Here is a 17,696-nt window from a genome sequence, read left to right as displayed (position 1 = left end):
GGGAAGGGGAACAGGAGCCATGGGGACATCTTCACAGGAGCACAGAATGGCAGGGCTTGGAAGGGACCTCTAGAGATCATCCACTCCAACCCCCCTGCCAGAGCAGGATCATCCAGGGCAGGTCACTCAGGAATACATCCAGCTGGGTTTGGAAAGTCTGCAGAGAAGGAGGCTCCACAACCTCTCTGGGCAGCCTGCTCCAGGGCTCTGGCACCCTCACAGGGAAAAAGGTCCTCCTCCTGTTCCCATGGCACCTCCCCTGCTCCAGCTTGCCCCCATTGCCCCTTGTCCTATCATTGGACATCCCTGAGCAGAGCCTGGCTCTATCCTCCCCCCACTGCCCTGCACATCTTTATCACCAGCAATGAGGGCAGCCCTCAGGCTCCTCTGCTCCAAGCAGCCCCAGCTCCCTCAGCCTGGCCTCACAGGGAGATGCTCCACTGCCTGCAGCAGCTTTGTGGCTCTGTACTGGACTCTACAAAGCAGTTCCCTGAGGTCCTTCTTGAACTGAGAGGCCCAGGACTGGACACAATATTCCAGATGTGGCCTCCCCAGGGCAGAGCAGAGGGGGAGGAGAACCTTTCACAGAATCATCAAGGTTGGAGGAGACCTCAAAGATCATCAAGTCCAAGCTGTCACCACAGACCTCATGACTAGACCATGGCACCAAGTGCCACATCCAATCCCCTCTAGAACACCTCCAGGGATGGGGACTCCACCACCTCCCTGGGCAGCACATTCCAGTGGTGAACGACTCTCAGTGAAGAACTTTCTCCTCACCTCCAGCCTTTCCTTTCACCATACCAAAAGGAAGGACACTTCCAGGTAAAAGTTGCAGATTTATGCAGCATCTCCTCCTCACCCACACAGGGAGTTCACAAAGCCTAGGGCCACAAACCACCCTCCAGGAAGCTCATCCCACTGGACAAGCCCTGGTGCTGAGAAAGGCTCTTCTGGCACACCCCTTCTGCCATGGTGTGGTTAGTTTGAGGACACAGCAAGGAGCACACTCACCTTGAGTCCTGCAAACCAGGGCAGGAACATTTTGTCCCCCAGAAGCCCAGTGTAAGCAAATGTTCAGCCTGGACAGGTATTTCTGACACTGCCATGCTGCTGACCACCACTCCAAAGCCTCCTGCACCTCCCACTACGATACCTCCAGTCACCAATGTCCAACAGCCCCTTCCCAGGACAGGGACCCATGGAGAAGCCAGCATGCACACATCCCCTCCAACCCTCAGACAGCTTTGTCCCAGCTCTTTGGTCCCCTTCTTGTCTTCCTTCCACTCACATCTTGCTGCACCTCAGCCTGATGAGAGCCCAAGTGGCATCCTTCACCCTCTTGCCACAGGCTCACCTGATGTGTGAAGCCAGAGCAGCCAGCCAAGACAAACACTGCTTGCCCATCACTCTGCCTCTCCTCTTGCCAGTGACAGACCTGCTCTGCCCTCAGCTCAACTGAGAATGTGCACAGCTGGCCAGAGGAGCTCCCTGCACCAAGAAGCTGACCTGAAGTGACAGCTGAGAGGAAGGAGCAGAGCTGCTTGGGAGCAAGACACATCCACATCTTCCTGGTATGGCCAAGCCAATGCACCCAGGGCCTTGAGCACAAGTCTTATGAGGAGGAGCTGAGGGAGCTGGGGTTGGTCAGTCTTCAGAAGAAGAGGCTGAGGGGAGACCTCATTGCCCTCTGCAACTACTTCAAACGAGGCTGGAGCCAGGTGGGGGTTGGTCTCTTCTCACAGGACAAGGGGAAACAGCCTCAAGTTGTGCCAAGGGAGGTTCAGGTTGGATATTAGGGAAAAAATTTCTTCCCAGAATGGATTCACTGGATCAGGCTGCCCAGGGAGGTGGTGGAGTCACCATCCCTGGAGGTGTTTAAAAGACACTTGGATGTGGTGCTGAGGGATGTGGCTCAGCAGCAGTGGTGAGGCTGGGAGCTCTGGGTGAGTGGTTGGACTGGATGATCTCAAAGGTCCCTTCCAGCCTCAGCAGTTCTCTGACAGCATCACAGAATCAAGCCTTGATCAAACACAAGATTAAAGGTTTCTTAGGCAATTTCAGCACTCTGAACATTCCCTGTTTCTCCAGTTTCAGCTTCAAAAGGTCATCCTAGCAACCACTTCTTTCCAGTGTATGGAAAACAGTTGATTTATCTCAACAACAATCTCCAGGTCAGCAACAAACACAGACATTGCTGAGCTGGATATGTTCAAGGATCACAGGAGAGGCTTCTTTAGAGGGTTTTTTTGTTTGGGTTTTGGGGTTTGTTTGGGGTTTTTTTTGAGCTGTTTACAAACACCTCAAGGAATTTCATTCTGCAGCAAGTGACCTGACACACTGCCGAAATCCAGCTGAAATTACAGCAGGCACTTCCAGGCAGACAGCCTGGGATGGGAGCTGATGGGGAGCCATGAAGTGAAATGCTGACAGATGGCAGCAAGCCCAGCAAGGCTGCCCCACAGGGTGTGCAAAGTCACACACATGCTACTCAAAGCCAAGGCTAGGAGTGGTTTCATCACCTCTCTTTGAGGGCTGAAGTTTCTCCACAAAGAGGAGGGTTTAACAGAGCCCTTCCTCCGACGGCCTTGGGTGATCTGTCCCTTGCAATCACAGAATCATACAATTGTTTGGGTTGGGAAAGTCCTCTAAGACCACCCAGTCCAACCTTCAACCCAACACCACCATGGCCAGCAAACCATGGCCCCAGGTGCCATGGCCCCAGGTTTCTTGGACACCTCCAGGGGTGGGGACTCCACCACCTCCCTGGGCAGCCTGTTATACAATAGAGTAGAATTAAACAGGTTGGAAAAGACCTCAGAGATCAAGTCCAACCTATCACCATCTGATCAACTAAACCATGGCACCAAGCACCCCATCAAGTCTCTTCCTAAACACCTCCAGGGATGGGGACTCCACCACCTCCCTGGGCAGCACATCCCAATGGCCAATCTCTCTTGCTGGGAAGAACTTCTTCCTCACCTCCAGCCTGAACCTCCCCTGGCACAGCTTGAGACTGTGTCCTCTTGTTCTGGTGCTGCTTGCCTGGCAGAAGAGACCAACCCCTGACCACTCTGGCAGCAAAGAAGTTTTTTCTGACCAACCTGGCACAATTTCAGGCCATTTCCTCTTGTTTTATCACCTGAGAGCAGGGAGAAGAGACAAACCCCCACCTCACGCCAGCCTCCTTTCAGGGAGCTGTAGAGAGCAATGAGGTCTCCCCTCAGCCTCCTCTTCTCCAGACTAAACCACCTCAGTTCCCTCAGCTGCTTCTCACAGCCCCTCAGGACTGAACTTCACCCCTCAGTAATTCCCCTATCAGCCTTCCTCCTTCCCATCATCACAGCCAACCAAGTCACAGCTCACCTGGAGCCACGCAGGTGCTGTGACCAGAGGACAGCTCAGGCATAATCTGCTGCCTTCCCAGGGCACTGATGGTGGAATCCCACTGAGGGAGGGCAAAGATGGGCAGGCAGCGATACCAGATCAGCTCTAGGAAGAGAGGTCAGGGCAGGTACAGCGAGGAGGCCACAAAGATGGAAATAATTAGCCTGACTGCAGCAGTAATCCTTTTAGCTCAACAGAAGGTATCCCCTGGTGCTCCCTTTCCTTGGGTATTTAAAGAAAGCCCTGGCAAGAGGAGCCCCACCACAGCCTTGACTGGATGGACTGGGAAGGGAAAACTCAGCGGATTGATTCCTGAGGGGCATGAAGGGCTCATCAGATCTGCAGAGAACACCCACTTCAGTCTAAGGGCACAGGTACATCTCCTCCAGACTCCACTGGAACCTCTCCACAGGCACTTGAAAAACCAGCCTGCAACTGGCAGGTTTCAGCGCAGAACAAAGCTCCAGCGTGCAGATGGAGGAGACCAATCCTGCTGCCAGAAGAGATCCAGAGATCTGTTCAGTCCCCCACAGCAGAGCCATGCCCACCTTCAAAACCACAGGAGGGGTGACCCAAAGAGCCACAGTTCTCTGTATAGCCACCACATCCTGGGGAGATCTGCACAGGTAGCTCAGGATTGAGTGCTGGGCATGCTAGAAAGCCAGGCAGGAGCTACACTGCACAGAGCAGAGACTCCAGCAGTGATCCTTGCACCTCAGGCAAGGCTGAACCAGCCTGGTGCTCTGCAAGGGCTTGGCAGGGCTGCCTGCACTGAGCAGCTCCCTGAGCTCTGCTCAGCACCTCAGTTCTGGGAGCTGTTCACCACATTCCAAGTTCTGCTGGAGCAGCTTCCTGGGTGATCTGCTCTGCCTTGAGGTCCCTTCCCACCTGGTATTCTGGGATTCTACAATTCCCTTCCCAGGACTGGTTTGAGATGAGTGGGAACATCTCTGCAAGGATTAGCAACCCAGCTCAAGTTACCTCTGCAGTTATCTCCCTTCCCTTCTGTCTTGCAGGGGTAGGCAGAGCCCTGCTGGCACATTACAGCACTGAGCACCCCAGCTGCAAGGCCATGCCCTCAGAGCAAGCCCCACGCACCGTGCCAGCCCACCTCCACCCTCAGCACCATGGCTAAGCAAGGAAATCTCGGGTGGAGGGGAGCAGAGACTGCCCTGGCCGGGCAGAAAACCAATCCAGCTCTCACTGCAGAGCCAGTGAGAGATCCCTGAGAGCTGCTCTCCTTCTCCCAAGACATCAGCTGCTGCTTCCCTGAAGCAGCTGGGAAGAGCTGAGATGCCTCCATGGGGCTACAGGGCAGGCACACAAGGCAAGCAATGCTCCCAGGCTCTGTTTAAGAGTCTCAGCTGCTCTCACACAGCTGGAAGGCTCCATCCTGCCTTTGCAGGAAGGGCTCACAGTGCTTTACAACAGACCACCCAGCTCTGCAGTCCTCAAACCCTACACCCAGAACACACAACCCTGTTGTTCAGGGGCTGTTTGCAGAGCCATCACTCTCTTAAACCTGTGCCACGTTCCAGCAGCAGCTCCAGAGACAGCCCTGACATGCTCAGCATCAGCCAGCTGAAGGATCCACGAGTTGATCATGAGTCCAGGACACCTCACTATGAGCTTCCAACTCCCACAGCCCAGTCCCACAGCTACACACAGTCTAGGAAGCAATAAGCCAACCCAGTAGCCAGCTGACCTCAAGCAGCAGGCTAAGCAAACTGGGCAATACTGGGGGCTGGGTGGAAGCCAGGGCCCTGATTCTCTCTTGACTAATTCACCAGGCAACCAGCACCAGGACAAGAGGACACAGTCTCAAGCTGTGCCAGGGGAAGTTTAGGTTTGAGGTGAGGAGAAAGTTCTCCCCAGCAAGAGAGATTTGCCATTGGAATGTGCTGCCCAGGGAGGTGGTGGAGTCACCATCACTGGAGGTGTTCAAGAGGGGATTGGATGTGGCGCTTGGAGCCATGGTTTAGTTGCCAGGAGGTGTTGGGTAATAGGTTGGACTTGATGATCTCTGAGGTCTTTTCCAACCTTGTTGATTCTATGATCAGCTGTCAGAGCATTGCTACAGCTAAATTAGCAGCACTGCCTCCAAAGATGCCAAGGCAACAACCAAGCCTCATCTGCAGGCTGGGCTGGCAAAAGGAACTTATTCTGCTCCAGATAAACTCCAATCTCCACCTTCCTTCCAGCTTTTCAGGCACGTTCCTATGTGGGGGGAGATAGAGGAAAGGGCCACCCTCAGCACTTCCCCTCAGACACTGCTTCATGATGCAATTTTCAATGCTTTGCCAACCAAAAGGGGGTTGTCTGAAAGCCTGGACATGGACAAACCCCAGCAGCAGCATCTCAGCAGCAATGCCGATGCCCACACAGGGCACAGCAGCACCCCGACAGGCACAGCCCTTCCCGAGGTGGTGCTGTACCTGTCAGGACAATCAGCTACTCCCACCACAGGCTTTCAGAAGAAACAGCACAGACACCATCTCCAAAGCAGCATTCCCAGTGTGGCTTCCCCCAAGTGCTGCTACCAGCCCCAGCATGCTGCAAAGCCCGACTTGCAAATGAGGACACGAGCGTCACCAAGGAACAGTTTGCTCCACTCCTCCACTACTACATGGTGAGAATCACTCAGCTGAGCCCCAGCAAACACACAAGGAGCAAGGTGGTTCCCAAACACTTCCAAACCCCATGGCTGGCAAACCCCTGAGATAAAGACAATGATGCAACATAGATCATAGGATTGTCAGGGTTGGAAGGGACCTCAAGGCTCAGCCAGTTCCAACCCCCCTGCCATGGCCAGGGACACCTCACACTACAGCAGGTTGCTCACAGCCACATCCAGCCTGGCTGCAAAAACCTCCAGGGATGAGGCTTCCACCACCTCCCTGGGCAACCTGTGCCAGTCTCTCACCACCCTCATGGGGAAGAACTTCTTCCTGACATCTAATCTGAACCTATCCACTTCTCTCTGTCCATCAAGAAGCACACAGTGAAGAACATGGCTCTTCAAAATGAAGCAGAGGAACAAGGCAGAAGACTGACACCCACCTTACTGGCATGCCTCTAGAGTCCCAAGACACTTGGGTTCAGCCCCAACATGAAAAGAGAAGCTGCAGTGTCACATCTCCCTCATTTTTAGCCTGGTCTCTTGGCCAGGGGAAGCAGCCTCCCCCATAGCTTTTGGGAAGGAAAGGAGAAAGCTGCAGGACAGATAAATATGGTCACTTGGTCCTGCTGAAAGCATCAAGCACAGAGGGAAGGGGGCAGGCTGAATGAAGACTGGAAGCAGAGGGCAGCAAAGTGACACAGAGGAGCTGATGCAGGCTGAGGAAGAGTAGATTAGAAGCTTGAGCCCTAAACACTTACACAGTGCTTGAGGAGGGCGAGTAATGAGGGAGGGAGGGACACAACCCCCTACTGCTGCACTTGTGTCACCTGCATCCTGTCACCTGAAGGGACCAGACCCATCTTCTCCCCCTAGGAGCTCCCCACAGGGCACACAGAGGTCCTGCCACTTCTGTCCTCATCTCAGCTAATCCCAGCTGATGAAGGATAAGTGTCCACATCTTATCAGTGCTGCCACCTGCCCCTAGAGCAGCTAACAGCCTTGCCCTCCCAGGCAGAGCCCACAGCATCTCCGTGTGTCTCAGGTTCCTGTCAGATGGGACCTCTGCAACAAGTTCACCTGAAAGCTGCAGAGCAGCACTGAGCTGTCCTCCAGCTGAACAAAAAGTCCTCTTCCAGAGAGAAACAGTCTTTGTTTGAAGGCTTCCCACGATGACAGCCATGCTTCACACTTTCACTCATTAAACCAGGCAGAGCTGGTTTAGTTCCAGTTTCTCCAGGGTCAGCTCCTGGCCATCTTGCTGTGCAAGATGAAGACAAACCCACAGCTCTGGACACCTCCACACACAGACTAGTGGCCCAACAACCCTTTCAAGCAAACAGAGCTCATCATCAGGTCTTTCATTTTAAGCTCTGTGTTCCAAGACTCAATCATCCTAAGCTCCTCTCATGCTGCAATCAAAGCCTGATGGAGCCCCAAGCCACCAACTCATGGGACAGGCTTCCCATTTCCCCAGAGCACAAGAGTTGGGGCTCAAAAGCCAAACTCCATCTCATCTTAATTCTCAAGTCCTCAAGCCTTAATTCCCAAGAGCATTTGGCAGCCTGAGGTACCTCTGCTAACACTGGGGAATGGCACAGGGAATTATGCTGCCTCCTCCCAAACACTGTCATTCTATCTAGGGCAAGAATGAGAAGATCACATTTAATCCTCTCATCAAGTGAGAACTGGCTGTCTGAAAAACCTCTGTGCACTACAGGTAAGTCAGCCAGCACCTTGCTTTTCTCCTTAGGTTGTGCATCATAGAATCAGAGAATGGAAGGGACCTTAGAGATCATCTACTCCAACCTCCATGCCATGGGCAGGGACACCTCCTACCACAACAGGCTGCCCAAGGCCTCATCCAACCTGGCCTTGAACACCTCCAGAAAGGGAGCATCCTCTCAGGGCAACCTGTCCCAGTCTTACCACCCTCATATTGAAGAACATCTCCCTAAGCTCCAGTCTAACCCTGCTCTCCTTCAGCTTCAAACCATTCCTCCCTTGTCCTACTGCTAGACACCCTGATGAAAAGTCCCTCTCCAGCCTTCCTGGAGGTTCCCTTCAGGTACTGGAAGGCAGCATTAAGGTCCCCCCAGAATCTTCTCTTCTCCAGGCTGAACAACCCCAGCTCCCTCAGCCTATCCTCAGAGCAGAGGGTAAGGGTAAAACCCAACCATTTTGCACACCAAGAGGGACTCAGGTGTAACTGGGTTAAGACTAGTTCTCATTTCTACAGAGAGATTGAGATGGTCACTTTCCTTCTCTCAAGGGAAGCCTGTAAATGCCCAGCTGAGACCTGCTTTGATTGACCACCTTGAAGAAGAAACCTATATGCCAAAAAAAACCCACCCCAACAACACTGAACTGCACAAAGAAAACCATGAAAGGCTCCAAACCTGAGGCACTGGCAGCAAAACCCTTCACTGGAGGTAAGAGGGCAGCCATTGCCTGACAGAAGGAATTAATGACTCTCAGTAGTGAATTTTGTTCCACTCATTCAGACAGGAGTCAGACATCTGCCCAGATCCACGCAGATAAACGCAGGGCAGCCCAGGAACACGCTGCATACAAATCGCTGAAGTGATGGCTTAGCTCATCTCAGCTGCTCCTTCCAACCAGCCTCTCGCTGCAAATGGAGCTGCTGCACCTCGCCTGGTGGTACCACCAGCAAATGGAAGGAGAAACTCCCTTTAAAGTGATGGTAGCTGCCCTCACTCAACCAACAACGGGGATGCACTGCTAGGTGTTAAAAAGCATCTTCCCGAAGCCAGCCTCCCCCCCCCCCCCCACCGCCTTGTGCTGCCACGGCAGGCAGGGATGCAGCAAAAATCTCCATCCCTCACCCGAAATGAGCTGTCTCTGCTCCTCGTGGGATTAATTGCTCCGAGCAAGAAGGGCAGGTGCAACACACTGCACATCTGGAAACACCTGGCAAGAAAACTTCCTCTTTCGTGCCTGTGAAGTTATGGACTTAAAACAAAGACGAACCCAGCTGCTAACAGAGAGAAAAAATAAGGCAAAGCCCAAAAGGGGGCCAGCCCCACGCCCTGCCTGGTGTCATTTTAGGACAAGAAAGAACAAGCAGCAGGGAAAGAGACCGATGAAATCGACACGGGGTCAATTTCAGCCCGACACGGGGACAGCAGCGAGGTGCAAGGCATGTCCAGGGACCGCCGACACCACCAGTTACACCAAGCAGCACCACCCCAACCCCAGCGGGCTTGGCAACAGCATCCCCAGCCGGGCTGGGGTACACCCAGGGTTTGGCAGCGCAGGAACCCACCTCGGGTGCTGTTAGCATTAAATATTAGGCTCCCTCGGCCGGGCATCTGAGGGATGCAACAAAGCAAGGCAACTCCGGGCACCGTGACCTCAATAACGTTTGCCACCCCGAAATTTCAGCCTGGGCGTGGACAGCTCCATTTTCTGAGATGCTTTTTGCTCGTCGTTTACTATCCTTGATTATTTTCCCTTTTGCTTTCCCTTTATTCTTTCTTTTTTCCCCCTCGTGAATTACAGCTGCCCCTCGCCTCCCCTCCCTCTCCCCGAGATGCAGAAGATGGCACCGCGCCGGGGCGGGAAGGCGCTGCCCACCCCTCCTGCCGCAGCCCCGCCGGCATAGCCCCCAGCCCCACCTGCCGCTGGGAACGGGGTGGGGGGGAAAAAAACCCGCGGCGAAAAAAAAGAAGGGGGGATGAATAAACAAGAAATAATGCTTCCTAGCCCCTCTCTCCTTCCCTCGGTCCCTCCGCACCATCCCCCCCGCACCGCCGCGCACCTGCAGCCGAGCGGCCGCGCTGCCGCAGGGGCCGCCCCTCGCCCCGCCGCACCGGCACCGGAGCTGACACGCCCCTCCGCGGCGATTTTTTTTGGGTTGAAATGCTTGGGTTTGGGGTGGGTTTTTTTTCGTTGCTTTTCGTTTTTTTAATCTCTCCACCCCGTTGCACGCTTTCAAATCGGAGACAGCGAAGCGCAGCGCCGGCACGCCGGGGAAAGGAGAGGGGATGCGGGCGTGCCGCAGCTACCACCACCCCCGCCCCGCTCCCCTCCCTGTGCACCTCGCTCCCGGAGGCCGTGGCCCTACCTGCCGCTGCAGGGGAGTCCGCACCGGAGCCGGGCGGCGAGTGACAGCGGCGGCGCGGGCGGGGCGGGCCGGGGGCGGGCGCGCCAGCTCCGGAACCTTCGCCGAGCCGGCGGGGGGGTGCCCCCCACAGCGGCACCGCGCATGCGCCGGGCAGCTCGTAGTCCCCCCCCAAAGGAGCGCTGTCCCCGAGCCAGCTCGGCGCATGCGCGGTGCGAGGGAGGGGCCGCCGCCGTCTTTTGTCTGCGGGAAGCGGGAGCGGCGGCCCCGCCCGGCAGGGGGCGCTCAAGCACTGCCCGCCCCTACGGCCCCCAGCGCCGTTAGGTGCTCGGCGCTGCCGGGGGTCTTGCGGTCCGACACCAGCCTCTGCCCGGCCAGCCCAAGGGTGATGGCGCACATCTCTCCTAGCCCTGGCTCCTGTTTGCATTGAGTCGTTTTGCTTGGGAAAGACCTTAAAGGTCATCAAATCCCCCAGCTCCCTTAGCTCTGCCAAGGTTGGAGCTAAACCACATCCCTCCGCACCACATCTCTGCCTCTCGCAAACACTTCCAGGCATGGGGATTCAACCAGTGCCTTGGGGAGCCTGTTCCAGCCTTTGAGAACCCTTCCTGTGAAGAAATGTCTTCTAAAACCCAACCTGAACCTCCCCTGGTGCAGCTTGAGGCTGTTTCCTCTTGTTCTGTCATATTATTTGGGAGCAGAGCCCAACCTCAACTGGCTCAAACCTCCTTTCAGGGAGCTGTAGAGAGCCAGAAGGTCTTTCCTCAACCTCCTTTTCTCCAGGCTGAACAACCCAAAGTCTTCAGCTGCTCCTCACCAGACCTTTCTCCAGAGTGCCTTCATTGCCCTGCTGTGGACCTGCTCCCAGGACCTCACAGACCCTGCTTGAGGAGCTGGGTTCACCACCTCGGGTCCAGCTGTGATCAGCTGCCCTCAGCATGCTCAAGAACACACAGTGTGTGTGGCAGATGCTCTTGGATGGCACACAGACCACACACCCCACCCCACTCTATGTGGGTTGGTGCCAGACCACAGCTATGAAGTTGGGCAAAATGCAGTAGGGAGACAGGGAGCGGAGGAGGGGAGTATTGGGAGCAAATATGTGATGGTGTTAGCTTTGGTCTTATTCCTATAAGATGTGAAGCAACCTGCTGGAAAAGTACCACTCAGGGGGCCAACAACTTAGCAGGGTAAGTGTGGGAGGACTTCATCCTGCATTGAGTGGTTGGGAGATGCTTGCAGGAGCAGTTGGGGCACACTGGCTTATATCACAGAGGGAGTAAGCAAGAAGCAGACCACCTCCTGAGCACCTGTGGGGTTTACAATGAAATGAAGGCTTGCCTTGTCAGAAGTCAGCCACTACATGGGAAGGAAAAGCCCACTGGAATACTTGTCCTCAGTATCCAAGGAGATGAAGAGACCAACAGCTCACTAACTGCTGGCAGCATCTCCTTACCTTCCTCACCAGCCCCCTGACAGCAGCTACAGTGTGCAGCCAGCCAGGTTTGATTTCATCCAGTGGTAAGCTCCACTCTGACAAAGAGAAAGCAGCCTCCTCCTACACAGGGCAGGAAGCTCTGCAGCCATTAACCACACACCTCCAGCTACATGTACAACAGCAATGGGATTCCACAGCATGCATGGAGGAACAGGGGTGGGCAGCTGGAATTAGCATCTGGTTCAGCAGATACCTGTGGGAAGGAGTCACCAGGTGACATGTTAATCATTGAGGCATTGAGGAGTGCTGGGATTCCCTTACTACCCAATACAGGACCCACAACCCAGCCTGAAGCACAGGGAAGTGGAGGATGAGGCTGAAGAAACAAGTTGCAATCCCTAAAGATTCCTCTTCACCTCATTTGGAGGAGTGCTGGGATGCTCTGGCTCTGCTTGGGAACATTCTGGACACAGTGGAGATCCCTCCACTGCACTTCCTGCCCTGCATTAGGGGCTTAGCATCCCTGGCAATTGGATTTAGTGGAGAAACTGCAGGAGGGATCTTCTGCCAGACAGGCTCCAGGTTTCAGTTTTACCTAAGAAACAGCGAGGTGTAAATCAAGGGCAAGTGTCCAGCCCAAGAACAGGCTTCTGGCAGAGGCTGTGACAGAGAAAGCTCAAGAGGGATAAAGAGAAACAGATGTGAATCTACAGCATCAGAGGGTTTTAAAAGCAGATAGGGTTGGGAATGGTCCATCTTAGCTTGGAATAAAGGTCTCAAGGTGTCTTGAGACAGCTGTCACAAGCCCTGGCTGTCACAGCCAGCCCTGTGAGGAGCCAAAGCCCTTCTCTTACTACAGTATCCACAACTGCAGAAGTACAAAGTACAGTCCTGAGGGGAAGCAAAGTGGATTCATGAATATGCACCACCATGAAGCAGGGCTTTTTCAGGTCAACAGAAACAGGCAAGGCAGCTAGAACCAGAGGAAGGCCTCTTTTCTGCCCATTTTTTTAGCAAGGAAATACCCACTATGAATAATTAGATATTTTTCCCCAGGGCAGACACATCTTCTCCAAAAAAAAAAGCCCAACAGCAATGCTTTGGGAATTGTAAAGTAACTACTACAGCACTACAAGGAGATCCATCCTTGTGAGGCAACAGGGAACAAGCTGCAGCTGAGCTTAGGATGCAAGCAGCTAGAATCCAGCTCTGGAACAGCAGCTCTTCCTGCAGGCAGTCCAGATGTACCAGGAGCACCAGACTGGTTGTGGATCAGCTCAGCATCCTCTAACAGGACTCTGTCTAGAGGTGGCAGAACCAAAAGAGACTCCCCACAAAGTACTCAGGATGATGACACCTGGCTTCCTGAAGTCAGCTCAAAGCTCAGCTTGGACTGCCTGACTTCTCAGCCCACCAGGAACAGAGTCCCTTCTGGATCCCAGAAACTGTGGACCGGGGACACATCATCAGCCAGTCACAGGTGATGTTCAGGCAGTGCCACTCCTACACACTCTGGTCATTTAGGAGGTCTGTTGGCAAAGGCTAGTCAAGAATTAAGCAGACCAGAGTGCTGCCAGCCTCAAGGGGAACAGCAGTGCTCCTCCATAGTCATCCTCCAGCACTGCAGTCACCCTCCTGTCCTGGCTCCGGGGCACAGCACTTGAAAATAAGCTGCTCAGGGCCCAGCAGCAGCCCTAAAGGCACAATGAGCAAAGGCCCAGCCTCTTGCTGCATAATTCTGTGTTCAGAGAAACAGCAGCACATGGATCTGCTTGGCAAATAAGATTACTACTAAGAAATAATCAAATCTACATCCGGCTTTTCCTCTTCAGCACCCTGCAGGGCCAGAAACGTGGCCTGAGTGTCCATGTCAAAGGGGAAGAAGACTCCCCCCAGGAGGAAGACAACTTCCCCCAGGTGGGAGATCCATATCTACTACAAGAAAGATGTGGATGTGCTGGAATGTGTCCAGAGAAGGGCCATAAGGATGATCAGAGGGCTGGAGCTGCTCTGCTAAAGAGACAGACTGAAAGCTGGGGTTGTCCAGTCTGGAGAAGAGAAGACTCCAAGGAAACCTTCTTGTGGCCTTCCAGTATCTGAAGGGGGCTACAAGAAAGCTGGGGAGGGACTTTTTTAGGCTGTGAGGGAGTGATAGGAGTGGGGGCAATGGAGCAAAACTAGAAAGGAGTAGATTCAGATTGGATGTTAGGAAGAAGTTCTTCCCCATGAGGGTGGTGAGAGACTGGCACAGGTTGCCCAGGGAGGTGGTAGAAGCCTGGAGGCTTTTAAGGCCAGGCTGGATGTGGCTATGAGCACATGATGTAGTGTGAGGTGTCCCTGTCCATGGCAGGGGGTTGGAACTGGCTGATCCTTGAGGTCCCTTCCAACCCTGACAGTTCTGTGATTCTAAGCCCACCCCCAGCTGGGAGAAGAATCCCTTCCCATTCAGCTGCCTTCCTTCCCCACATCTTAGCACACATCTCAGCTTGCTGCTGATCCATCCCTGTGATGCCAAGCCCTGCTGTGCAGCATGATGCTCATCCTGGAACACATCTCAGGTCCACCTCTGCTCCCTGCACCCCCTCTTTTGCACTGGATGGGTGCAGGGTGCTGCTGCTGCAGCAAGGCTGAGATGTTACAGGAAGTGCTGGAGCAGCCCAAGTCCTGCAGCGCAGCCGAGCGCTCCAAGCCCCAAGTGGAATGAGCTCACAGTAATCAACAGATCCTGTGCTGGCCAAGAGGAACTGCAGAGAAGCACTCTGTGGGCACATTCCTCACCTGCAGACACAGCAGGCTGACAGCTGAGGCAAAGGTTTGATTACTGCACAGAGCTCTTCTGCCCACTTCATGTTCACAGAGTGGGTTTGGTTACAGGATAAAGGCTCTGTGAACTTATCATACCCTTCCAGCTTGATCCAGGCTCCTTCTCCTCCCTGATCTTTCAGCTCACAATGCTGCTAGCTACAAACAAGACAGTGTTTTGTAACATTGAGTTATAAAGGAAGGGAAACATTAAGCCTTTAGCTTCCATACCTGTTTCCTCATCCATAAACAGGGCTCTTCATCCCCACAGCTGAGTTTTGTAACCTGTTCCACACCATAGCAAAGTCTTCCCAGGCAGGTGCCACAGAAGGTAGGAGATGATTGCTCAGGTCTCACCTGCAGTGGGAACTGACCTGCAGGACTGTGTTGGGAATTCTGGGCTGCAGTGGGTTTAAACCTAATGTCCCCAGGGCCTCATCTGACCACAAGCTGCTTCATTTCAGTCACTTAACTCAGATTAAGGATGGCTCTGGCAAAACCTTCATGGTCCTAGCTGGAATAAACACTCCAGTTCTGCACTAGTTTAATTCCATTACAGCTCAGATCCCTTTTGCCACCTGGCTCTTCAAGTTCACCTGGGGAAGAAGAAAGGAGGAAGAAGAAAGGAAGAAGAAAGGAAGAAGAAAGGAAGAAGAAAGGAAGAAGAAAGGAAGAAGAAAGGAAGAAGAAAGGAAGAAGAAAGGAAGAAGAAAGGAAGAAGAAAGGAAGAAGAAAGGAAGAAGAAAGGCTAATGGCTTTTAGAATGATTTTCAGCAGGGAGACAGGATTGATCTTTCTGATCAGTTCCAGGTGCTGCAGCAGGCTGACAGCCCATGGGCTGACCCCTGCTCAGTAAGGAAGCCCCAGGCAGACGCAGCTCCCAGACTCGCTGCCCAGGGCACGGCCGCCGCTAATGCAGCCCTGGCAGCAGCCCAGGAGCCAGCTGCGTTCCGTGAGCTCGCCGGGCTCCGAAGCCCCGAGCTGAGTGTTACACAAGCGGTTTCCCAGCCGTGCTTGTGCTCTGTCAGGCACAGCAGGCATTGCCCAAACCAGAACAAGGCTCCTGCAAACCTTCCAGCTCTAACTGCGTGGAACTTTGCAGCTCGAGAGGGGATGGGTGAGAGCCCAGCCGGCTCCGTTCTTCCCAAGTAGAAACCAAACTGCACACATTTGCAGCCCCGACACGGTTCTCTCCATCTGAAGTCAACTTGAATTTCATCGTCACAAGCAACGGGAGCAGGATCCACCCCCTCCAACTCCTGCCGAGGCCATCGGCGCTGTCGAGATGTAAATCAGAGGCAGAAACACCCTCGGGGGCCAGGACGGGCAGGCAGCGACCAGGAGGTGACTCAGCACAAAGAGCCAGCGAGGTTCCCTCCTAAGCAGCACCGAGCGGAGGAAAACCAACTCCCCGCTTTCCTCTGACCACCTCAGAGCTGGCAAATCCAGACGGAGGTACTTAGACCCTCTTGCCACCACCCCAGCAAGTAAAAGGTGATTCTTCTCCCCACCCCAGTTGAGGCACACAGAGCCCAACAACTGCCAACAGAAGATACAAGACCCAGCAGCCCTCAGGATGTATTTTTCTTAATGAATCATTATTCCATTTCTAAATTGCCAGCTTCAAGAGGCTTTCCAGACCGTTTAAAGCCTGCATCTAAGAGGCAGAGCTGACTCATCGGGGAGTTACAGGATGCATTCACTTATGTGAGCCTGTGGGAATTCAGAGGCTCCTGGCCTCACATCGCAAAGTCAAGACTGCCTTGGTATCCTGGAAGGGCAGCGAGTGCTGGCAGAGACCTCAGGGTCCTTTTGTGTCTGCACACCCAGACTAAGCCCCAGCAGCTCCTCTCCCTCACGCACAACCCCGGAGCTGTTTACGACCTCTACCCAGATGCCAGCAGTTCCTCGCAGGGCTGAAGCCCAATCGCTGCTCCTGGCATTAGCTGTGCCCTTCACTGACAAACTTCAGAGACACCAGCAGCCAGGAGGCACTTTCCCCCTGGCGGACAGCAGCCACCACGGCTCTGGGAACATCGCCCTGGGGTGGAACAGGCTGCTCGCCAAATACCTCTGCGTCTGCAGACGCTGAAGCCCTAAACCGCTCCTGCTTGCTTGCCCCGGGCACAGCCTGCTGGTGGCCATCTGCGGACCGCCTGTCCTTGAGTCTTTCCTCTTTTGGCCACAGGATGGCGCTCAAAGAGGACCAGAGCGGGGTGCGGGCAGCAGCACAGCCTCTGTCCCTTGAGCTTGAGTCAGAGCGAGAGCTCAGCCCTGGCATGAGGGAGAGGATTGCATCATGCAGTGCCACCGGCAGGTTTTGCAGTAAAGTCATCGCACATGCACGCAAAAGCAGTCTCCAGGAACCTGCGGCTTGCCAGGAGGACACAGCAGCTGCAGCACCACCGTGGTCTTGTCCCACTTCTTCTGCCCCACACACCCAGCCAGCCAGCACTTGTTACCTGCTGGGGCTGTACTGTGCCAGGCCCAGAGCCTGTGCTCCTTGGCAGCCTCCACCCAGCTTTCAGAGGGGCTTTGAGAGCCATCTGCTGTTATCAGCTCTCACTACAGCACCAGGCAGCACCTTCACCAGCAGCAAGGTCACCCCTCAGCACTGCTCCGCTGCTCTCCCACCAGCACATAGCCAAGCAAGCTTAAAGCCTCTTGTCTAGACACCACCAGAAGACCACCCCAGAGGCAAGCCCATCACCAGAAGCAGGGCCACCCCAGAGGGCTCACTTCTTTGCACAAAGGACTCAGAACCCTCCACAGAGCACCCAGGTACTTCCAACACATGACAAGGAGCAAACCTGAGCACCTACGTGGAGCAAGGACAGGGTTTTAACCTCCCAGCCAAGGCAAGTCCCTAAATGAAGCCACAGCTCTTAGAGGGCCATGTGGAACTACCAGAGAAGGTTCCAGTGCCTGTACCTGTTGACAGAGGCATGAGCTCCCACCAGACACCACAGCAACCCACCCCAAAGGCTGCACCTCCACGTGCAGCAGCACATGTTTGCATCTTTCTTCTGAGACCAGAGAAGGAACTTAAGAACTTTCTTCTCACAGTTCTTCATGAGTAAAGCAGAAGGGCTGGCAAGGCAGAAGACAACCTGCAGCCTCCTAATAAAAGAGATTTTTCCCAGCTCTCCAACACACAGCAAAGATCCCCAAAAGCCCCTTTCTTTAGTCTCTTGACACCCCCACCCCCTCCTAAAAAACCCCCACCTCCTACAGCCCAGCTCCCAGGGGTTCTGAGATGCCCCCTCCCTAGCTTGGTTTGGGTTAAAAGGCCCCAGCTGGCATCCACCTCCTCCCCTTGGACCTTGAAAGGGGAGATTGGGGTGGGAGTAGGATGTTGGTGCTTCCCA

At 54.3% G+C, this 17,696-nt stretch overlaps 1 protein-coding gene across 17 annotated transcripts in view; it reads right to left on the bottom strand.

Annotated features, from left to right (window-relative positions):
- The window catches only part of MAPT (microtubule associated protein tau), a 68,006-nt gene extending 57,796 nt beyond the window's left edge, over positions 1–10,210 (bottom strand). For 16 of the 17 annotated variants that reach the window (XM_054176904.1, XM_054176911.1, XM_054176908.1 and 13 more), the window contains exon 1: positions 10,092–10,210. The gene's annotated coding sequence lies outside the window, so the exon portion shown is untranslated. The remainder of the gene's footprint in view (positions 1–10,091) is intronic. The other variant, XM_054176905.1, reaches the window with a different exon arrangement.
- Positions 10,211–17,696: the final 7,486 nt, after the last annotated feature.

Source organism: Dryobates pubescens, chromosome 36, assembly GCF_014839835.1.
Source record: "Dryobates pubescens isolate bDryPub1 chromosome 36, bDryPub1.pri, whole genome shotgun sequence".
Taxonomy (NCBI): Eukaryota; Metazoa; Chordata; class Aves; order Piciformes; family Picidae; genus Dryobates; species Dryobates pubescens.
The sequence above is the reverse complement of the archived record's forward strand: the minus strand, read 5'-3'. Positions and strand labels throughout refer to the sequence as shown.